Source organism: Rattus rattus, chromosome 7 (assembly GCF_011064425.1).
Source record: "Rattus rattus isolate New Zealand chromosome 7, Rrattus_CSIRO_v1, whole genome shotgun sequence".
Lineage (NCBI taxonomy): Eukaryota > Metazoa > Chordata > Mammalia > Rodentia > Muridae > Rattus > Rattus rattus.
This window is the reverse complement of record NC_046160.1, coordinates 85,234,470-85,259,285: the sequence shown is the minus strand read 5'-3', so window position 1 is coordinate 85,259,285 and position 24,816 is coordinate 85,234,470. Positions and strand designations below refer to the sequence as shown.

Sequence of the window (24,816 nt, the reverse complement as noted above, 5' to 3'; positions counted from 1 at the left end):
GACCTAGAAGGACACAATGATTCACTGAGGGAAAACCCTTGAAGGTTATTCCTGGCCCCAGGTCCATGTCCTGCCCTCTATTTCCTGTCCATCATGAAGTAAAGAAGCTCCTGACCCACACACTCCTATTACCATGATGTTCTGTTTAATTGTATGGGGCCAAGAACACGGACTGGATGATCTGAATCCAGAAGCCAAAATAAATCATTCCTCTTTTAAGTTATTTAAGGCTAGTATTTGGTTCCACCTTTGCAAAAACAACAAGGACTGTTTTCCTCACTCTCCAAGAGCCCTTCTTCTATTGTTGGATGTCAAAGCCAAAGGTACTCTCTACCTTTCCCACTCTTGGTTTGCATAACAGCCCTCTGGGGCCCTGTGAGTGTCAGGCTTAAAATAAGGCATATTGTCAATTTCCATGATCTCAAAGCTCCCAACCAGAGCCTCCAGAGCAGGAGAATTAATTCCTTCTTCCTCTCCCCTCTCTGTCCCGAAATAAAATGTAGCAACAAACAGCATTTGATTTCTTGTAGTTCTCCAACAAAAGGCAGAATCAGAGAGAGAAAGAATGTGATATCCCTTTGCCTTTGTCCATTCTGAACATAATTTCTCACACTAGGAATAATGTGTTTGTATCTGCTTCTCTCTCACCTTACATTTATTGGTAATCAGCTTAGAAATGAGTTGTAACATAAATATAAACTAAAAAAAGACATTATGATGCATAAGATAGTGAATTAATAAGTAATAGGATTACCAAAGTTTGAACCTGTGTTTCTACTTTCTAACGTGTTGCACACGTTCCAAAATAGGGCTCAAGCCAGGGCCGAAAGGGGCCATCTTGCCAAACCCTTCCTTTTCCTTCTTTCCAAGGATATTAATCATACATGATCTCCCAAGGCTCATGGGCTATTTTATTTCCAAGGTAAAAAGGGTCTCAGTGGCTAAGGCAGGATTACCTTCCGCTGCCCTACCAGAAGCTGCCCTGCGGGGAGCAGGAATGAACCCCAAGGAGGATACAGCTTTGCAAGGTTCTCTGTGCTTAGAAAAGAGCCCCAGAGATCGCTGAGCCCTTGAAAACAACCAGCAGGATTTGACCATTTCAAAGAAAACCCCCACAGCAGCGTTCCAGGAGCGCTGAGACAAGCACCACACTGTGCAACCCAGCGAGGTCACTCCTGTGGGACTACATCTTGGAATTAAGAGAAATAGCATTTAAGAAGCGGCTGTGTCTGAATGAGAGCATCTGGGACTTTCTTTTCTTTCTTCCTAGAGCTGAGCTCTCCGCTCCCTCGTCTTCAATGCAAAGGTTGAAGATAAATCAAGTCAGACAAAATGGATTCTATTTTCCAACTGTCTCAGTGTGGCCAGCAGCCAATTTGCTTGGGCTGGGTGGTGACTCCCACCCATCCATAGGCGGGGTTAGTCTGTGTTTTCCCAAGTTTTGCATGTTAGTCATGTTACTTGGAAAAGGCTTTGAAGTTCAATGGGAAGACGAAATGGTCAAGGACTTGGGGCTGAAATTTCAGTTCTGTTCAGCAGCTATGAAGAGATATGGGACCTTTCCTAACATCATTTTTCCGATTGTTGGAGTGAAGGGTTAATAGTCAGGATAGTTATTATGCTCCTAAAACTGCCTTCTTCCTATGATTCAGGTCCTGGCATTCTCTTTGAAGTGTCTCTCTCCAACCACAGCTCCACTCTGACAAATGGTTGATTGCCAGTTCCTTCTCCAGCCCTAGTGTTTGTTGACTGTGCCCTTCGGTAGGCATTATGGAAGTAAGAACCTTCTATTTCCTTATTCCTAATCACACATTCATGTCCTATATGTCCTGTGTCTATTGATGTTTTAAAGAAGGAGAGAGCCAGTAGGAAGTACAATGGATCAGCAGAGGATTGGGCTCCAGGGAACAGATTAACATATTAACAGAAACCAAGGACAATCGAAGGAGCATGGCCGGTCTGATACCTACCGCTGGTTGCATCAGAAAATGAGACTGCTAAAGGCTACAGGTTTGAGCCAATTGTCTCCAGGTCATGGAATGACCAGAGCAACATGGGAGGTTGGGAGAGAAGAACACGAAACTGTCAGCAAGACTTCTGACGTTATTGTGGGGAAAATGGGCAGTCTGGATACTCTGGGTACAGGAGGGACATCATATTAATGAGGCCACCTGTGGGTGCTAGCTATGTGGACAGCAGAGTGAAGAAAGGTTTAGTGAGAGCAGTATGGACTAAGGAGATCGGAAAAGTAATCCACACAAGCAAGGAAGGTGTTCTGAGTGGGGTGGGCAGTGGGGTCTGTGGGAGCAGATTCTATTCGAGATAAATTTGAGGGAGCTACAGGGTCTCCTGGCAGGCATGGTGTTCACTGCGGAAGAGAAAGAGATGAACGGAGGATGTCTTCCAGGCTGAGCCACTGGGGAGCCTTAGAAATCATAGCAGAGATATTAAATACATTAGCTAACTCAGAAAGAAGTCCAGGGGAAGACAGACAAGGAAGCTGGAAATTCTGTGTTGAGCCAGCATAAATGTGTGTTTTAACATTGTAGTTTTAGTTCCTGGCAGACTTAGTCTTAAATCCTTGCTTCATATAAATGTTATGAGACTCCAGCAAAATAAAATAATGAGAATGATTTTTTTTTTTCTGCACTAGAAATCCCGTTTCACATAAAGGACTACAAACAATGTTCTCAGCTGACTGTCTCATAAGCAGAAAACTTTTGAATGGACAATCAAATGTGAAAGAATAAATCCAAGTAAAATCAGGAGTCTTACTTCCAAAAGAAACAAACCCCAGACATTTTCTTTCTTCCAGGAAATAAAACTCTAGGGAATACTAAATGTAAATAAGTTGTAGCTACTTTCCTAATTATACTTACTCAAGTTGCCGAGTGCACGTTCGCAGCGACTTTTCATGGTTTCATGAGGACATGTTTTCAAATGCTGAGTCTTAAACAAACAGGTTTCTTGTGAACTCTTGGACAGTTTGCTTCATATCTATAGATTCAATTGACCTTATTTTGCATTTCATCATATAGTCCTGGTTTACACCTGTTTGCCTTTCAAATCTAGTCTGGTATTTTAATTTCTGAAGTCATTTGGTGAATCTTATTGGGGAAACTAAATATTAGAATGGGACCTAAGATAACTCTGCAGGAAAAACTCTCTGGACTTTTGAAACGAACATGTAATAGGACGTCTAAGTCACATATTATATTTCCCCACTGATTATTCAAATATTTGACATTAAATGTGGGTGTTCAGTCTCCAAAAGCTAGGTATTTTACAGAGACCAACATTTTCTTGACCACCAGGTAAAATAAGAAAGTATTGTGGTTTGAATTAGATTTGTGTGTCGAATACTTGGTCCTCACTCAGATGGCAGTGCTATTTAGAGAGAAACTTTAAGAAGGAAGGCCTGCAAGATGCCCTACTTCAATAGTAGCACAAAGCTCGTGGGAACCACAAACCAACATCTGGCTGGACTTAAAGACCACTCCACGAGCTGTGACCCTTCACCAACTCAGGTGGCCAAGAGCCTGAGACCAGATAGGCCAGTGCACTAGGAGAAAAGAAATAGTACTGCTCTTCTAAAGAAACACTGAGACAAAGTTACTCCTGGCGACATATTCCTATACTCCTAGATCAGTGCCTGGCTCAGCCCTCATCAGAGAAGCTTCCTCCTGCCATCCTTGAGAACAAATACAGAGACCCACAGCCAGCCAATGTGCAAATAGCGAGAGACCTGGGAACACTCACTTCTAATGGGCTCTCTCCATCATATCCCTGCCTTCATGGGGATCCTGTGGAAGAGGGGGCTGAAGGACTGTATGAACCAGAGCAGATAGAAGACACGGAGAAGACAGACAGTGGCAGCATGTACTGGTCTGCACAGGTCTGTGCCAGATGGGGCCCCAGCACTGAGAGAAGTGGACACAAGTGCCCATCCCTAGCCCAGAGTCTTTGATTGATAACCACCACAAATGAAAACTTAGTTTCCCCCACCAGAGTCTCACTGGGGATACAAACCACTCTTAAGAGTAGGCGCCATGCCCAGCAGTAGTAGATGGCCAAGACAAGACAAACTCAACAGCATCTTTGAAAATTCCTGGTCTCCTATTGTTTTGTCAGGGAATTTTTTTTTAACCTTGCAGGCCCTATGCATACAAATTATGGCTTCTGACTTTGTGTTTTTGTGGGATTTCTGTGTGCGTAAACTTATGTCTCCAAGTCTACCTGTGTTTCTTGTGCTCTGTCTTTGGCTCTGTTTCTTCTGCTTATTTGGTTTGTCCCATTCCAGTTTGTTTGTTTGTTTGTTTGTTTATTTTATTATTATTCTTTGGATGATTGTTCTAGGGAGAGACAGAAAGGGTGTGTATGTATTTAGATGTGGATGGTGTGGTGGATCTCAGAGGAGTTGAGGGAGAAGAAACCATAATTAGAATATATTGTATGAAAAAAATCTATTTTCAATAAAAGAAAGGGGGGATAAAGGAGGAGGGTTGCTTGGAGGTGTAGGTCACTGGAAGCATAATCTGAAGATTCCTGTTTGTCGCTGCTTCTTGTCTGACAGAAGTAACCTCTGCCACAGGTACCTGCTACCATGGTCTGATTCAACGTAGGCCCAGAAACAAGGACCAGAGTCCTATGGCTTGACCCTCTGAAACCATGGGATAAGCTAAATCCTTTGTCTCTAACTTTTTATGTTAGGTATTTTGTCACTGTGGTGAAAAAAAAAAAACATAAATGATGCAAACAGGGAAGTTGTGGCTGGAGAGATGGGGAGATGGATGGGAAGATGGATGGAGAGCAGGTCGGGATGAAGAGTCAGGTAAACCACTATGAGAAAGCAAAGGGGGAATGGGATGGGCTTGATAAGCTATCAGAGCAACTCAACGAATATGGCTAATATGGCTTTGTGATAATACACTGGCACAATCGTTGTCCTTATGGGAAAGTGAATTTTGCTGCTGGATCGTATAATCTGCATTAATTAATTTGAAATCGACCATGTATGTAAACTTGAGAGCTGATTGTAAAATATCTGGAGGAAATCAGAGAAAAGGATTTTTACCTAGACTTAGCCTAGAATTCTTATATAGAACATAAAAATATAAATCAGGGAAGGAGGAAATTGATATCTTAAAATGTTATCAAATTAATTTTTTTTTAATTTGGGAACAAATGCTAAGAAAGTGGAAAAGGCCACAAGGAAAATACCTGAAAAAAAATGTGTGTCTGAAAGAGGCCGTCTGGTAAAAGAAAGAAATCTTACAATTCAAGAAAGTGAGGGGAAGATGTGAAGTTACACAAGTTCAGCCAAGAAGATGTAAGATTGAAAAATAGCATAGAAGAAATGCACCTCCACCAGGCACCAGGGAAATACAGGTTAAAGCCATGTGGAAAGTCTATCCCATACTCAACAGAGTGGCTCAGGCATACCAAAAACAACGAACAACAGCTACTCTCTGTCCGTGAAGAAATAATGAGACCAAATTTACCCATCCTGCTCAGAGCTACTAGAGAACTGAGCACACTGTGTGAAATTATACTTTTCAGAAATTGGACACAATCAATGCAGAATTGAGATCCCAGAGAAATGGACAGGACAGCATGAAGTGAATAATCACAGAGTTCCTGTATTCAGTACCCACATGAGTGCCACATGGAACCCAAGAGTCCTTCAAGTTGGTGAGGCAAGAACTGGAATGTCAGAAGGTCAAGGTAGCTGAATTTGTGGCTTACAATACTTACAGTGACCTTATAGAGAAACAATTTGAGAAATTGACAGAAGGACCCACTTGACATGTGTGATAGATGTAAGGATGGGCTTTTTTAAGAGAGGAACTTGACAAGAAGTTAGAGAAGGAATTGTGGTGTCAATGTATACAAAAGCAATTTTATACCTCTCACACCAGGCAGGAAATGGTTAATGTTTCACTGACAGGGGAGAAAGGCCTTCTGGGCTGTGGACAAACAAAAGAAATTTCAGAAACTTCAATAATGGAGCAGTACCAGTACTGTAAGATCAAAGATCACAGTAAGATGCTGTGAAACCCAGTAAAACTTTTTAAAGTATGTTTCAACAACACATGTATGCTGACTAGTTTCAGCTGTCAATTTGACAATATAGTATCACCTGGGAAAAGAATCTTAGTAACAAATTATGTACATGAGGTTGGCCTGTGGGCATGACTGTGGGAGGAGGGGGTCTTGATTTTCAATTGATGTAGAAAGACCAGGCCCACTATAGGTGTCACCATTCCCTAGGCAGGGGTCCTGAACAGCATAAATGAAGACATAAGCAAGGATCCATCATGTACTTTGTTCTTTCTCTGCTTTTCCCTGTGGATGTGAAGCTTTAAGTTTCAACCTTGACTTCCCTGCAATAATGGACTCTAGCCTGGAATGTAGGCTAAATAAACATCTTCTTTCCTAAGTTCCTTTTTGTCAGGGTATTTGTTATAGCATGAAGCTAAGACAGCATCCTACTTACATAATGTTAATACATACCAGAAAAAAATCCAGTAGTACTTAAAGAAAAGTTAAAGAACAAAAATATAACAAAAAAAAACAAAAACAAAGAAACCCTCGCAGCCAGAATTCTGAAACTCAGTCTTTACCACTTAGTCTAAAATTACCAAGCATGCTAACAAGTTGGAAAGACGCTATCTAGTTTAAATAAAATCCAGTCAATGAAACTGGCTGCATACATGATTAAAATGATGGAACTAGTGGGTGGGTGGGTGAGGGAGCACCCTTATAGAAGATGGGATAGTTGGTTTCTGGAAGGGAAACCAGGAAAGGGGATAACATTTGAAATGTAAATAAAAAATCCAATAAAAGAAAAAATTACAAAAAAAATGATGGAACTACTAAGTAAATAAACTTAAAAACTATTTTAAGGTTAGGAAGATGGCTCAACGGGTAAAGCATGTGCTGGCTAAGGGCAAAGACCAGAACTCAGATCCCCAGAACCCACACAAAAGCTGGGAGGGCAATGGGGCTCCCCTGCCATCCTCAGCACACAAGTTGCTTTTGATCACTGTGCTTTCTCACAGCAATAAAAACCCTAACAAAGACAAGGTCCCAGCAATAGAACTCAGGTCACCAAGCATCAATTACCCTTTGAGTCATCTCACCAGTCCCCCAAGATGGACTTTAAATATAAATGCATAACTAAACATCAAGTATGAGAATAAAAGATAACAAAAATTGCTGATATGAAAGCCAATAAGGGAGTCTATAAACCCTTCTATGAACAGCACAGCACATCTACTGTGTTCACAGTGAAGGCTCACAGCTGCAGAACACTTACTCCGAGTGGTTACTGTTAGTGTAAGTCACAGGTTGTGCCGGACGGTTTGTGTATACTTCCCAGAGTCCTTCATATAGATGATTTTTTGTTTACATTTTGTAGATGGGGACATAGAGGCTTACAGAGGACAACTGAGTTGTCCCAAATCACATAGCTCGTTAGTAACAGAACTCTTGACTTAGATTATACTTACTGTCCAAGGAACCCTGCAGCCTCATAAACCGACTCATGAAAGGAACCTAAACACGTTCTAGTGTCTTTAAAAGAAGGGCTTTTTTTTTTTAATTATAGCTTGAAAACCTTGAAGGAAGAGTGAGGAAAAAAAAAAAAAAACCCTCACAGTCGCTGCTGCCATTGCCATGGAAACCTGAAAAGAGATTACATACACATCAGTTTTACAACTCCATCTTTTAATAGGTGCAGAATATAACCACAGGCTGCCGATTCCTGGTGGAGATCTCCCAGAAAAAAAATCTATCTAATCAAAAAAAAAATCTCATCATCTTCTCTAATACAAAGATCCCAATTCACAGGCTAAGCAGAACTCTCCCAGAAAGAGAGGACAGCGGTTCCCTCTTTTGTGACATCCTGCCTACTAGGACAGGAACCAAGACAAGAAAAATTAAACAATATTGAAAGGAAAGACACTCAGGTGCAGTGCGGTTGATACCCACATCAGCAGCCGACTGAGAGGCTGTGGGGAGGGAGATGTGTACAGCAGCTTAAGGAAGTGCTGATACGACTGAGGAAAATGGTGAGTGGCCCTACCCCTGGCAGCCTACCTGATTTACCACAGCAGTGGTCACTTACCTCAGCTGGGATCTTTGTGGTACTGAGGTAAGCCACTGTCAACAATGTCAGCGGTCACAGGGAGATGGAATTCTGAAATCCAATAAAGTTAACCAAGGTGAATATCTTTGCTTGTCTAAGGTTAGACCCTTAAGCATAGCTCTTTGAAAGCAGGTTTGAAAAGTTATAGATAAAAAACTAAAACAGTAACACTAAGGAAAGTAAAACATGGTTTGCTGGGCCTTTTTTTAAATGACCTTTGACTTTGGTTCAGTTAGTGGAAATGATTAGGTTGGTTTATTGATTAAGAGAGAACTTGATTGAAGATGATAGAGAACTCAATGTAAAAATGGCTTAAACAGCACAGAATTTTCTTCCTCCCGGAAAAGTCTGCGTAGTCCTTCGGTGGCTCTGCCTTCATGAGATGCCACCACTCTCAGCACGGGGCTTCCTACTGTGGGGATAATCTCTGGTGTGCTGTGTGGAAGCATCACCTGTCAATAGGAGCTGATGGCCTATTAGCAAAAGACAAGAAGTAGAAGGTGGGAGTTCCAGCAGAGAGAGAGAACTCCGGGAGAGAGTCAGTGGTGGTAAGATTTACCCCAAGTTGTGGGGAAATTAGACATATGAAAGCAAGGAGAGGGAACCAACCATGTCGCAGACACAGAATGGCTTAAATGGGCTATAAGTCACAAGAAAGTAGGGGAACTAGCCCAAGCTTATGGTCAAGACATTTATTCAGAAATAAATAGGCCTCTAAGTTGTTACTGGGGAACTAGTGAGGTGGAAAAGCCCACTGTCTTAGTTAGGGTTTCCATTTTTATAAACAGACACCATAACCAAGGTGACTCTTATAAAGGACAACATTTAATTGGGGCTGGCTCACAGGTTCTGAGGTTCAGTCCATTATCATCAAGGCAGAAACATAGTACATACAGGAGGAGCTGAGAGTTCTACATCTTCATCTGAAGGCAACCAGGAGAAGACGAGCTCCCATGTGGTCAGGAGGAGGGTCTTAAAGCCCAAGATTCAGTAGCATACTTCCTGCAGAAAGGCCACACCTACTCCAACCAGGTCACACACCTCCAAATAGTGCCACTCCCTGGGCCAAGCATATTCAAACCACCACACCCACCATTTATCCAACACCTAATTCAAGGTGTCTGTACATTCTGTAGCCTATATATTCATGGGGTAATGTTGTATATCTCCAAAGTCAGTAATGTCCTGTATCTCCAAGAGTCATGTCAGAAGGTAAGACAAAGAAAGAACGACCCTTTACCCATAGAAGGACTGATCGAAAGTTCCATACTCTTTCCTACACACATCCCAGTGCAACGTTCTCTGTGGTGTGCTCTACCTCTGTGTAAGAAAGACCCACATGCTCTGTAGACATAACCAGAGATGCTGCTCTTGAGATAGTCCAGGGCTACAGCTTTAGGCTTGGTTGATTGATTCATGTGTTCATATATTTACCCAAAGCATATCTGTGGGGGGATACTTGTGGGTACATTGTGTGGGGGTACATGGGGTACATGTATGAGTATAGCTAGAGCTTACTATCAGGTCCTGTCACTCAGAAGCTAGCTTTCTTTTTTTTTGACAAGGTCTCTCATTGGCTTGAAGGGTAGACTAGACTGACTGGCTTGCCAGTGACTTCCCAGTACTGGGAACACAAGCACAAGGCACCATGCGTGTGGCTTTTTAAAGTGCAGGTTCATTCAGATCATACTAGAGTGGCAAGTGCTTTGCCCACTGAGCCATCTCTTCAGCCCCTCACGCTGTAATTAGTCATCGCATGGTGATTCACCTTCATTTCGCTCACTCACTCATTCAGTGCATTGTGTTGCTGCTAGAGTTTATGTAGGCCACACGTATGCAGGTGCCCACAGATGCCAGGAGAGGGCGTTGGATCCCTGGAGCTAGAACTGAGTGCTGCCTGTGATACACATGCCGGGAACTGAACCTGGATTCTCCGTGAGAGTAGCATGTGCTCCTAATCCTTGAGCCATCTCTTCAGCTCTGCGTCAGCCTTTCTGCTAGATTCCGAAACAGAGAAAGCCAACAGCAAGACCGAAGACAGCAAATCACGTCAACGCAATGTGGAAAAAAAATTTCATAAGGTGAAAAACAAAAGTACCTAAGTTTGTCAATTGCAAGGGAAAGCCTTCAAGGAGTCCATGGTAAAGAAGACAACATGTCACCTGATTCTTCAAAAGACAGGACTTGGCTAAGAGTCCACATAATCCTTGGGGGGGATAGGAGAAAAGTAGAAGTAGCTAAGGAGTGCCGTCAAATGGAGGAGGCATTCCAGACGGAGGGATAGGCAAATGCAAACGCAGCAAAACACCGGCAAGTACAACGTGCTAGGAACACTTGCCCGTTCCATGAGGAGATAGGAGGTAAAGGAAAAGAGCCAGAGGGAATGAGAGAAAGTGAGACTTGAATACAGGCCGAGTTCCCACAACAAAGGCTGGAGACCTTGTCCATGCATATCTTCACAGTGGGAACACTGGAGGAGCCTAGGAATACAGAGCTGAAGAGTCTGCATTTTGAAATACTCATCTGGAGGGCATGGAGAAATGTGCAAGGCACATGGAAGGCCCCACTGAGAGCAGAGCAGTTGCTCATTTGTCAAGCGTTCTCTGAGCTCCAACTCCACCAGGCCCTCTGTGATGCGGTAAAAACACCAAACGCAGTGAACTTGCAGACACAAGGGCACTCAAGGAGCTGCAGGAAAGAGACGCACAAGCAGGTGTTAGCTGTGTTCTGCACCGTGTGAGAAGAGAAGGAAGCCGGTCACAGAGGGGACGGGACTTGGTGCTTAGCTCTCCTGGAATGAGATCCAAACATCTTCAGAGAGAAGTGAACGTTGGTTAGTGAAAGTCAAAACCAGCTCTGACACAGGGTCAAGAGCTGCAAAAGGCATCCCTGGTTGTCTACGGTACCTAGACACGAAGAGAAACATGATAAACCTTGTGTATTTGAGGCTCAAGGGACCAGGGTAGATAGTGAAAAATCCATCTCTGATGAGGACGGAAAGAGCTGGGGGATCACGTGATCGGACGTGGTTAGACGCAGAACCAATCGCCTGGGTCGGCAGAGATGAGAGGGTGCCTAGGCAGAGATGAGAGGTTGGTTAGCAAGCTGTGAGCGTCTGTTTGTTCTGTTCTCACCCATGTACCCTTAACTACTCTCCTTTGCCACCCAGGGACCGCTGTTGCCCGATCAGCGTCCGCTTATGGTCAGGCTTCCAACTGGATTGAACTAGGAAAAGGAACAGAAGACGGTTGTGTGGGAAGAGTGATATGACCCTCCATTTTCTTACTTAGCTTCCAGGTTCTCTGCCTGTGACCTTGTCACACCCACACCAGGCGGTCTTAGTGTTACAGGGCTCCTGGCCTTCTCCCAAGCTGTTTCCTGCACTGTCCTGGACTCCTCAGAACCACTGCATGCACTTCCCATCTAGGTACCGAACTGGCAAGACAAACCAGCAAGCCACAGGGCATTACATTAGCCCTTGTCGGTTCCCTACACCATGCTCTTAGTTAATGTCAGTCCCTTTATTAAATTCTCAAGTCATCTCCCAAACCACGCCAAACCGTTTGGTTCCAGGATCCTGACTAATGTAATTACTTAACGCTGCCCTCACTTAAATCCCATTTCTTCTCGTGTTTTGAACCTTTAATGGTGTAAGCCACACAAATTCCTAAAAGAGTGAGTAAATCTCAGAGGGTTCCTCTCACTCGCTGCTCTCGCTCAGCTTGTCAAAACAGCAAACTGAGGGGTTTAGAAGAAATCAGAAACTGAAGGGGGAAATGGCAAAATTCTTGCTACTGACAAGTTTACAGCTTAGTTGGGGGGTGGGGACAAACTTGTAAATACACAGCTGCCTTTGGCCCGTCTCCTGAGACTGGAATGTAAGCAGATAGTTCAGACTCCATAAAATCCACTGTTTCTAGTGCTGGATGACATAAGGAGGGGGTGTGGCGGTGCCTTGAATCTCGCCATCCTTTCTGACCCAACCAGGATAGATCATAGTCCAAGCGTGGCTTTCTGGGATTCATCTTTGTTTTCAGAGAATGGGTAACAATGTGGGATGAGGAGACACCTCTAAAAGCATCACCACAGACACATGCAGCTCCAGGTCTGTTGTTCTTTATCTGAAGAGTTTCCTAAAGCGCACCATGCTGTATCAAGAAGTGGTAATTGAAAGACATTCTTACGAATTGCTATTTTTGTGGAGAAGGAATATTCACGTATTTTTGTATTTTTTTTTTTAGCCAAATCGTACATTTCTTAGTCCCATGACACTTCCGTGTGTGGAAGGAGTATTTCTACACCTGCCACACAGCTGGTTCTGAGGACTGCCTGCATGCTCCCAGCATGCTGTGGGATTAGTTTCCATACCAACCAGTGTAAGGCTATTTCCACTGCATCTACCCAGTCAGGGAAAGACACTAATAGAAGAGGCATATAGGAGGGAGAGCAAGGGACAGGCTGAATGATTGCAGTCAGTTATTAGAGAGCAACTTATTCTCCATAGTATTGCTCTGTGACACGAGAGAACGGGAGGCGGAATGCAGACTGCTTTTTGCTAAGAGCTCAGGGCTCATCCATATATGTTATCACATTATCTTGCCAGCATCCTTCAGAAAGAAAAGAAGCTCGTACTTTGCAGACTGGGAAGCAAAGGTACAGGGTGACAGAATGGTGGTCTATGTACAGGGTGAGGAGCCACTAACACCAGAGTAGGTTTCCAGCAGCTCGCCTGTAAAATCTGCATTTCCTGACTCTTCTGCTTTAACTCTTACCTTCATGTTTTTATTAACTGAACCATGGTGGAGAAAGTTACCAAAAAGGGAAAAAAGCACAAAGAACAAGAAAGAAGAAAGAAAGCATATACATTGAACTTGAGATTAAAAAATAAACTATTTTTTTTCTAGGTGAAAAAAAAGCAATCTCAGTTTTGGAGTAATGGAAATTTAGTCCACTGGCGTGAGACATATTTTTGACTCAAGGAAATAATAATGTGGTATCCAGCAAGCCGTGATTGACAGGCAGAGGGCGGGAAGCACAGGACAGCGTGTCCTGATGAAAAACAAGCTAAAATGTCAGCTTGCTTTTTAACCTGTCTGGAAGATTCTGCCTTTGGCCTCAGCCTCCACAGACAGAGAAAACTATGAACTGACCCCAGCGAGGTCTAAAAATGTGTCTCAGGTGACCGAGACCAAGGAAACACAGACAAAAGGCTGATGCATTTCTACTGATCATGAGACTTTTCTCATTACATCACTCCATGGGAGAAGCTACGTTAAAAAAAAAAAAAAAGGACACTCTGGAAAATGAATGCAGAAATGCCAGAGTCATTTTATGCCCTTGATCGCCTTCCAAAGTTAAACTAATTATTTCAAGTCAACAGCCAGAGACACGCTAGTGCCAGGTGCTTTCTGAACCCAGAGCCTGGGTTGATCTCACCATGACGTCCTATGTTCAGAATCTCCTTTGCAGAATAGAATATTAACTTAGGCCTGAGGAAACTCTTGGCCCTTATCCTGAGGACCACCCTGAGGTTTGTAATTCCTGCTTGCCTGAGTAACACAGGCAATATACCTACTATGTAATGTAGGTAACACCTAATGTGTAATTCAGCAAAGTAATATACATAATACATTTCCAATCCAACCCATCCCACTGGAGCACGGGTCTGAAACTAGGCTTAAGAAGGCCAGTTGGTAGCTTATGGTAAACATTAGTCTGCTAATAGCAGGCAAAGGCCTTCTCATGACTTCCAATGTGCCTGTCTTTATCAGTACTTAATGCCAAGCTCGTACGAGTATTGTGAGGAGACATTCACAAATACCCATTCACCTTGATACAGCATGAACAATACATACAAAATTAAATTATTCTATACAAGTATAGTATAATGAACCCTTGAACTTGGAACAGGAATGTGGGTCAAGAGCTACTTACAGGACCACAGGTCACTCAAAGGTAGCTGCATCACTAAGAAGCTAACCCCAGCATAGATGAGCACACATCAAAGCTGAATCCCTGAGAGCTTCCTGCACAATTTATAGACAGCTTGGTCAGCGACTATCCTCTCTCCTTATGATTGCTACTACTCCACACAGCCTTATGGAAGGACTTTGTGAATCCTATGACTTCTGGGAGCTTCCTAAGCCTTGTAAGTTTCATTTACTTCCTGGGCCATGTTTGTTATACTTGTTTCCTGAGTCTTATGAGCTCTCCTCCTCCCTTCAGGAGGAAATGTTTCCATTTAGAGGAAAGACTTACAGAACAGGATTAAGTGTGGTACTCCTCATATAACTTTACTCTAGCACTCATGACTTCTAATGTTCTCTGGTTGTCTGTCTCCACGTGGGACAGAGCTGCTTGTCCTGTAAGCCTCTACCTTCACATTCGCAGAGAGTGCACATGGGTTGGGGAGAGGGAGAACTGAAACTGGTCACACTGGGGCTTCAACAGGGTTTCATCAGAAGTCTCCAATTAAATGGTTTCTAGAAGTACAGGGTAAGGGTCTTTCTGGATAGAGTAGATAAATAATTGGAATTAATTAATTGGATAATAAATTGGTAACAGTGAACTTTGGGAGCATATTTAAGAAGGGACAACTTTGCCTTTCTGTGCTACCTGGGGATGGGTCCATATGGCACTGTTCTTGGTTCCCATCTAACTTAAAAGGGAACCGTACACAACGTCTGGAGCCCTTGATGTCCTGCAGATGAAGGAGGAAGATGTCCTCAAATTCCTTGCTGCAGGAACCCACTTAGGTGTCACCAACCTTGACTTTCCGATGGAGCAGCACATTTACAAAAGGAAAAGTGACATTATCTACATCATAAACCTGAAAAGGACCTGGGAGAAGCCCTTGCTTGCCGCTCGCGCTATTGTTGTCATTGAGAACCCTGCTGATGTGAGCGTCATCTCTTCCAGGAACACTGGCCAGCGAGTTGTGCTGAAGTTCGCTGCTGCCACAGGAGCCACTCCCATTGCTGGCTGCTTCATACCTGGGACCTTCACTAACCAGACCCAAGCAGCCTTCAGGGAGCCATGTCTTCTAGTGGTGACCGATCCCTGGACTGACCACCAACCCCTCACAGAGGCCTCTTCTGTTAACCTGACCACCATTGCTCTGTGTAACACAGATTCTCCCCTGCACTCTGTGGGTATTGCCATCCCATGCAACAACAAGGGAGCTCACTCAGTGGGTCTGATGTGGTGGATGCTGGCCCGGGAAGTACTGCGCATGCGGGGTACTATCTCCCCTGAGCACCCGTGGGAGGTCATGACTGATCTTTACTTCTACAGAGACCCAGAGGAGATTGAGAAGGAGGAGCAGGCTGCTGCTGAGAAGGCTGTGACCAAGGAGGAATTCCAGGGTGAATGGACCGCACCAGCGCCTGAGTTCACTGCTGCTCACCTTGAGGTAGCCGGCTGGTCTGAGGGTGTGCAGGTGCCCTTATGCCCATCTAGCAGCTCCCCTCAGAAGACTGGAGTGCGCAGCCAGCCACTGAGGACTGGTCAGCAACTCCCACAGCGCAGGCCATTGAGTGGGTTGGAGCCACCACTGAGTGGTCCTGAGCTGCTCAGCAGACACCTGAGTGAAAGGAAAAAAGGTGGGAGGAAAATAAAGTTCCTAAAAGCTGAAGAAAAGAAAAAAGAAGGGATAACGTTGAGTATATTATAAAAAACAATTTGGAAAGCACACTTAAGTATAATGAAGCCTGAATTTAAACTAATCTTCCTCAGCTTATTAGAATCACTTGTCAGCTATCCCTTAACAAACTCAGAATGCTACTTCGTGAAATAAAACAATTAGATGACAGACAAGATTTAAAACACTAGCAGTAAATTTATACCATGTGCCAGGCTCAGGTTGACCTCCGCCATGTTACAGGTGCGAGAGCAGAGTCTGTACGAGAATAGAAAGAGTAAGTAACACACTTAAAGGATTCTGAATGCACTTGCAAAGAGCTCTGTGTTTCCTTGCTGCTTTGGGTGCATTGCTAGGAGCATGGGTAATCTTTTTATTATACCCCTGCCTCATACAGTCTTTTAACATGCTGCTCTCCATTTGTCTGGCATAAACACAGGTCCTCCCCATGCACTGAGATGATAAACTAGCAGTTACAAAGAGCTGGCTTACCAGACAGCGTGTTCTGGCATAGCTAACACCGTGATTTTTCTGTGGCTTAACATATTTTCAAGAGCAATTCAGCTGCATGCTCATCTCCAACATAAAACCCCTTTCACCAGCTATAAAAAAAAAAAATGAGACAACTGCTTCTGTGGAAATCCTCAGACAAAACTCACAGAGGGCTATCCCTCCTCCTCAGCCCCAACATGGCTGCACTAAATCCAAAAATGTATGTTTCTGGGAGCACAGTTGCTGATATCGGAAGAGTCTCAAGAGTGTTCAAGACAAGACTGTATCAAAGCATTAAGATGATCGACCAATTTTCACTGGCAGAGCATCCAGGACACGGATCTTATCCCCCACCCCCATGCACTGTGTTAGCCCAGGTCCCTCCAAAGTCCAAAGTGATGTTTCCAGACACTCAATCCTGTAACCCAGTTAGTCATTCTCAACCTGTGGGCCATAACCCCTTTGCTATAGGACAACCCTCTCACAGGGGGGGTTATATATCAGACAGCCTGCATTTCAGATATTTATATTGCAATTCATAACAGTAGCAAAATTACAGTTATGGAGCAGCAACAGAAATAATTTTATGGTTGGGGACCAACACAACATGAGGAACTTTATTAAAGGGTCACAGCATTAGGAAGGTTAAGAACCTCTGTCCTAGAAGTAAACAAAACATCGGCATGTAAGATTTACGTCTTAAGATTACCTTGGATTAAACTTTCTATCAAAAGACTGAAATGGCCTAAAAGGTGGAAAAATGCAATCCGAAAATATCAATAAAAGATCACTTGAAGTTTAAAAGCAGGCAGACACACATGCAAGCACACACACACACACACACACACACACACACACACACGGGGCGGGGGGGGGAGATAGGTCAGGTTTGTTAAAAGGAGGCTGGATAAAGGTCTCAAGAGGATGGAACAACTGGCTAGGTGTGTTTGCTTAACACTGGAGCACCAGAAGGCATGAGCAAAATTACAAGCAGAGAGAGGGATAAGTAGAAGGACAGTACTGGTGGGGAACCTTCAACAATGGGCACACAACCACAGAATGCTGAGAAGGAAATGCTGGACTGGAATAGCATTGTTAACCACAGGGCTGGTGGATGAATGGAAGGTTCCATCAACAGCTGGATATGTACTCCTGCCCAGTGTTCATGGGATTTTTCTCTAGGGTAGACTTTTTGTTAGGTCACACAAATCCTGTCAAATTTAAGACTGAAAAATATCTAATATTATTTCAAACTACGTGGATATGGATCTAGGAATACGAAACAGGTACACTTTTATAAAATTGGCATATGAAAATAAAATTGCCATGTTTCTGAACAACCCATGGGGCAAAGAAGAACTCAAATGAAAATATTAAAGTACTTGAAATGAATGATTACATAAACACAGCTTACCAAAACAAGGGGGTTGCTGTAAATGGGGTGGGGGAGGAGAGCTTCCAACATTAAATACCTACTTCAGAAAGGAAGTCATAGACCAGAAAAACAAGTCTACCACCATGCCTCAAGTAACCCAAAAGGAGAATAAATCAAATTCCACATTAGCAGAAAAAATCTTTTAAAAACATAAACAGAGAACAGAAAAAAAACCACTAAGTTTATTGACAATATAAACAAACTCTAAAAAGAAAATAGTAAAAGACTTAAATGAAGCCAAAATTAAAAATCAAGAAGTTACAATAGACATATAGGACATAAGTGAGCATGACAACATACTTAATAGCCTACATGAAATGGATACATTCCCAGAAAAAAAGTATCTTACCAAGATTAAATCAGTAGTAAAGAGCCTAAGAGGAAGAATAATAGATAAGATACCAAACAATTAATTTAAAAACCTTCTTCAAAGAAAAGCATCTGGATCAGAAGACTTCAGTAGCTGAACATTCAAAAAGAATTCATGTATTATATCTTAACTCTTTCCAGAAAGAGAGTTACAGAAAATACTTTCAGAAACATTTTTTGAAGCCTGATAACTATGCCATTCTGATATCTATGCCAGACAAAGATAGCTTAAGAAAAGAAAAACACAGCTCTCTGGTAAACATCAAGACAAAGAACAGAATATTCACAATTTATTCCAGCAACACATCAAAAAAGATTGAACATCATGACCGAGTAGAATTTATAATGACCTACAAAACTTATCTAACACACGCCAGTAAGTCAGTGTGATTCGTCACACCAGTAGAGCACAAGAGAGAGAAAGAAAAAGATCAACTGATAGAGAAAAGCATTTGGCAAAGTCCACCCTCCTTTCTCAATAAAACCTCTAAATTCTTAAGACATAGAAAGACAATTATTCAACATAAGAAGACTCTTTATGCGAACTCTGCAGCTCACACTATAACCAATGAGGAGAAACAGAAAGCTTTTGCGCTGCAATCCAGACTAAGACCAGCATCCCAACTCTTACCATTCCACTCAGTATTGTTTTAGAAATAATAACAAGGGCAAATAAATAAATGGGCAGCTTATATCAATATCATTTATTTATAAATGACATAATGATAGTTTGAGTAGATATTCCACTCAAAGAAGATATGAAAATTCCCAAAGATATATAAAAATAGTTATCATTAACCAGTAAAGAAATGCAAATTAACTCCACTCCGGAATAACACCTCACAGCTGTTGGGATAGCCATTATCATAAGGTTAAAAGAAAACATGTGTCGGAGAGAAACTGGAGAAGGGGGACTCATGCCCACGGCCAGTAGATTTGTGCAACCACAATAGTAGACAATATGGAGGGTTGTAAAGACAGGAAAAGTGTGTCACCATAGATCCCAGCAACATCTCTCTTGCCTATTAACCCATCCCAAAGTGAATAACAATATTGTTTGTACCAATCAAGATATTAAAACACCGACAGAGAATGGATAAGGAAAATGTGGTACACTTACGCAATGGCATCTTATACCGTCTTAAAAAACAAAACAAAACAAAACAAAAACAACAACAAGAAGAAGAAGGCCTTGCCTTTTCCCACAACACAGACAAGCCCAGAGGATATTACATTAAGTGAAACAAGCCACACCCAGAAAGAAAAATACTGTGTGATCTCACTTACTTAAGAATGTCTGTTTTTGTATCATGTTTATTTTCCAAATTTCTTGTCATGAACATCCGTTCATTTTACGATGAAGTTTTTAAAATTCCGCGTGCTTTGGTCCTCACATATTGACTTTTACGGGTTTACAAATATCTGAAATGTTAACTGAGCTCTAAAGAGTAACTGAAATAGCTGCAGCTTTAGCCAGGATACTTGGGTAGTGAGTCTTCTTCAAGGATCGCTGCACACGTCACAGCAGGCGGTAGGGAAACTCCCAAGTTGCCTTGCGGGAAGAGACCAACCCAACAGCTGATCACGATCAGCACCAGAGACCAGCTCAACCTGCTAAGAAAACAATTATTCATCTCTTCAAAATCCGTAGTCTGTGGCTGTGAAATCTACCCGCCTTGCGGGGAGGGGGAGGGTGGAGAAATCAAGCACCTGCGGAGAATTTCAAGCTGACCTCTCTCATGGATGGCTTGATCTCAGAGAGGACACAGCAGGGCAGCCACTGTCATTCCAAGCCATCTGTTTGTTCACCACGTAGCTGGTCTGGTTATGCCGGACAGCAGTAGGAGCACAACACCCTGGGCTTTTGTGGTTCATTTCTGGGGGTATGTTCTAGCAACACTGCAAAACCAGAGTATTTTAATTGCTATTCTTTCAAATTCATAGAAAGAAAATGTTATTCCAGGGTATATTGCCAGCAATAATTAGTCATTTTACACATCCCTCTGAAAAGGAGGGTCAGCATTCCTTCTGTCGTTATTCTTTGAAGCACAGGAGAATATTATGAAAGCCGATATGACAGTCAAGGGCAAAACGAAAATTCAGCGTATCTGCTGGTTAAACCAGATATGCCAGAGAATAGCAGATGTTGGAAGGAATGAGATGTATTATTTGAGAGAAGATAAATAAAATTGCAGATTGCTGTCTGTAAGCAGGTGAGGGTAGGTGAAAGACAAGGCTAGAGTCTGTGATTGGACAGTAGAAAAGGAAGGCGGCCTGAGAGTTTTTGAGAGTTGGGAGAGACGGGAAGGAGGGAAGGGGGAAGGAAGACGGAGGAAAGAAGGGTGACCCAGATCCTTGTGGCTACAGGTAGCTATGAATATCACATAAGGGATAGATTACTATAGGACAATTTGTCCAATCTAGGTGGGCTGCTTATATCAATATCAATTGGCTCTGAGTTCTTTGTTTGGGCGTTTGTGGGTTAAGAATTTATTCACATAAATCTGACTGATAAATTACAAGCCTCTAGAGTTTTGATTTTACAGGGTTACAGAGATTTCTGACAGCTAACCCTCAGGTGGGCGGTCGCTGCATGGGGCTAGCCATGGAGGCAGTGAGAATGCTGGGGCCAGACAGTAGATGGCACTAGTGGGGGATGGTGCATACTTTTTATTATTATTTAACAACAACATAAAAACGATTGTGACTTTCTCTCATCTCAACTACAAACTACTGTGAAGTCTTCTAATTAAGCAATAATGATTTTACTGTTTTGGTTAAAATTGGCTCTTGTGAATTAAAAAAAAAAATCAAAGTTCTGGAATCAAGAAGAAAAACTTCTAACCCCAGAATGACCACTGAGAAAATCAACAACAACGTTTGCTTCTCACGACTTGCTGTCTTTTTAATGGGGAGCTAAGAATATCTTCCCCCCAAAACTAGCAAAAACATGACTGGTAAATCTGAGGATTTTGTAGCAAAGGAAAAGCGTTAACAAAAATGTTTAATGTAAAAATGTAATAAACCATTTGGACCAACTGTATTGTCTCAAAGTTAATGTAATAAACTATGTAGCTTGATGTGTTTTCAGAAATGTGTATAGCTGTTGATACCACAACAACTGTGGTGCAGGTCACTTCTGTAACCCCAGAAGACTCCCTCTTCCTTCCTTGGGGACCGTTATCATTTCAGGAAGCCACCAGTTTCACACTCTCAGCGCACTAAGTACAGATTATATAACTGGCTGTCTTAGGAAACTCATCAACACCATCATGTGTAGAAGTAGCTGATTCCTTTAAACCATTTTCCATTTTCCATGCTATCTGTTGGTTAGTGTGTATCACAATTTGTGGATACATTGTGTTAAGGGGGTGCATCCAGGTGGAAAGTACTCTGATTAAATCTAAAATAAATATCTTGGCATAATCCTTTTATTATATGCCATTTCTCTTGAGTAAAAGACAAGGAATAAAGCTATTGCATCATAAAGTTATAAATTTAACCTTGCAGAAAACTGCCAAATATCTTTCCAAAGTGGTTATAGCATACACTTCCACAAATGAGATATGAGTTTCAGTTTCTCTATGTCCTGGAACACTTGGCATGTTATTAGTCTTATTTTAGTCATTAAAATGAGTTGAAATCCTACTATGTAGTGATTTTAATCTGCATACTCTCATACATGCTAACAGTGATGATAAGCAATTTTCTAATGTTAATTTTCTAACACATACCTTATTTTGCTAAATGTCTGCTTAAGTCTTTTTTATTGGTGCTACTGGTAAAGAATTACCCCTTTAATATTCATCTGTAGGAGTTTTAACATACTTTACATAAAAATTTTTCATCTAGTATATTTATTAAAGATATTTCTTAATATTTGGTTCTGGATTATCTGTTCTTTTTATTAGCGGTCCCTTTTGAGATGTAGAATTTAAACATTTTGACAAGACACTCCTACTTTCTTATGGCTCATCCAGAAGTTCTATAATTTTAGATTTTATGTTTTGGTCTATGATTCTCCACATTCATCATTGCTAGTGTAATAGAGAATTTGAGAGTTTTTTTTTTTAATTTAGGTATCCAATCATTCCAGCACTATTTATCAAAAAGGTACTCTCCTGGAGGAGACAATGTACCTATTGACATAGTGGCACAATGTTAGAGAAGTAACCAATCACGTCCTGGTTCTATTTAAGCCCATCCCACAAGACAAAACTCTTGTCTGGTTCTATTAACTTGGCCAAAACCCCATGGTTGGTTGTGTTTTCATCCTAGAGGAAAACCTAATACTATTATTCTGCTAAATGAACACAGTAATAAACTGACCCTTTAGTTATTATCTTTATACCCATATATTTGTATATCTCTCAACCTAAATGGATAGTTTTCTTTTTATAGTATGTGGTGATTAACATAGAAAACCACAATTAGTCAAGGATAAACAGAGGCTAATAGACTGAGGGTAGGACATTATATTCTACTCTCTACTCTCAGGGTTCATGGATCACCACAGAAGAGGGGACAGAAAAGCTGTAATAGGCAGAGGTGGTGGACATCTGTAGCAAAAGTATTTGGTAGACATGACAGCATCACTGCATACAGAACTCACAGCAGCTATGATTGCCTGCATAAGACCTGCACAGGATCAAGCCAGCCAAAATCTCAGGAAGCCACACCCTAGCTGAGAGCCACTAGCAATTTATGGCTGCCAGAGGAGGGAGAGTCTGTTTATCTGGTCTGTGGGCCCTGAGAAGCTACCTGTGCTCTGGTAGATTGTCCTCTAGTCGTGCACACACACAACGTATCATGTGGATTCAAGGGTTTAAAAAAAGATCACATGAAATCAGGAGGGGGAAGTGGAAAGGAAGTAGGTCAGGAGTTGGAGATGAGACGTGCAGGTTTAATCAAAATATATTATATGAATGCATGAGATTATCGAGCAATACAAGCACAGCCAAAACAGTAGGAAAACAAGGACTATCCATTTCCTCCGTGAATTAATTTGATGCTTTTATAAAAAATTAGCTGTTAGCAAGTATATCTCTAAATTTCACTTTGACTCATTGATCTAGTTCATGCTGTTGTGCCAACATAACATTGTGATTGCTTAGTTTCCCATTAATTTGAAATCAAGTAGCATAAGTTTTCCAACTAATTCCTTCTTGAAGAAAATCTGTCTTTACATTTCCATATAAACTACAACCAGCTTTTGCTCATAAAGGTTTCCTGAGGGGATTCTACAGTGTTGCTTTTTCATTTTATAGTATTTTATTTAGCTTCTCTCTCTCTCTCTCTCTCTCTCTCTCTCTCTCTCTCTCATGTGTGTATGTGTGTATGTGTGTATATGTGTGTGTGCATGTGTGTATGTGTATGTGTGTGTAAAATGTGTGTTTGTGTGTGTGTCTGTATGTGTGTGTCTGTGTGTGTGTTTTACTGTCAATGTGTGTATATATGTGTGTGTGTCTCTCAAGTGTGTGTATGTGTGTATTTATGTATATATGTGTATGTGTATGTGTGTGTGCATGTGTGTGGTGTGTATGTGTGTGTTTGTGTGTGTGTGCATGTGTATGTGCATGTGTGTGTGTATGCATGTGTCTGTGTGTGTTTCTCTGTCAATGTGTGTATGTTTTTGTGTGTATGTAGGTGTGTGTGTGTGTGTGTGTGTGTGTGTGTGTGTGTGTGTGTGTTTCTCTGTCAATGGGTTTGGTCCTATCATTTCTTGAAATTCCTCACCTGCTTATTGAAACACACATTTTCTCTTAACCAGCTCTTTAATACATTGTCATAGTTATTTTAAAGGACTCTTTTGTTTGTTTCAGCATCTGGATTGAACCCATACATGAACTCCTTTCCACTGAAGGATTTTCTTTTAGCCATGTGCCATATTCTCTAGATTTTTATATGCTTCATAATTTTAATCATATGTAATACATAATATCAAAATGAACACTAGAAAATGAAACCGACGCTTTAATAGAGTATGTGTGGACATACACGTTTACACGTGTCTGAGTTTTTTGTATGCATAGATGCACACATATATATTTATTTATATGTATATTCAAATATGTCTCATGCTTCTCATGAGACTTGATATCCTTCAATGGTGTCCTAGAACTAAACTCAAAACTACCCCACAATGTGATCTTGAGCGTGTAAAAACATGAGACTTGTTTTCCTAAGCCATCTGCAGATACAAATTAATTAACCCAATTCCTGTGCAAAATAACCACTGGTTCAGAGCGACTACCTTTGGGTGCGCCATTGCTGCATTGTTCCCAGTAGCTGGGACGTCGTCGAAAGTTCAGTCATGCTCCCCTGCCGCTCCCAACAGACCTCTCTTTCGTCTCTCCATATTCAGCTGCTAGAGAAAGGGACTTATTTATCTCGGTGTTATGGAAAGAGCTTGGTGTCGGGAGTTCAACATCTTCAGGCTGTGCTTGTCTATTTCAGACTCTGTTAGTCATCTACTGCCCATATGATGCGCTTCCTGCCCCAAGCACAGCTATTTAAGGCAGTAAACACTTGTTATTCTGAGGATTCTAAGGGTCAAGAGTTTGAGCGTGGTTCAGCTGTGAGATTTTGGCTCAGGATCGCTCCTGACATTGCAGCTGCTCTGTCAGTAGCGGCTACAGCAATCAGCAATCGGAAAACCCGAGCCCAGCTGTGGATGTAACAAGGGGGCTTCAACTCCTTGCTGGCTATTGGCCAAAGGTCTCGATTTCTCAT

At 42.0% G+C, this 24,816-nt stretch overlaps 1 pseudogene; it reads left to right on the top strand.

Annotated features, from left to right (window-relative positions):
- Positions 1-15,715, top strand: part of LOC116906123 — a 43,424-nt pseudogene extending 27,709 nt beyond the window's left edge.
- Positions 15,716-24,816: the final 9,101 nt, after the last annotated feature.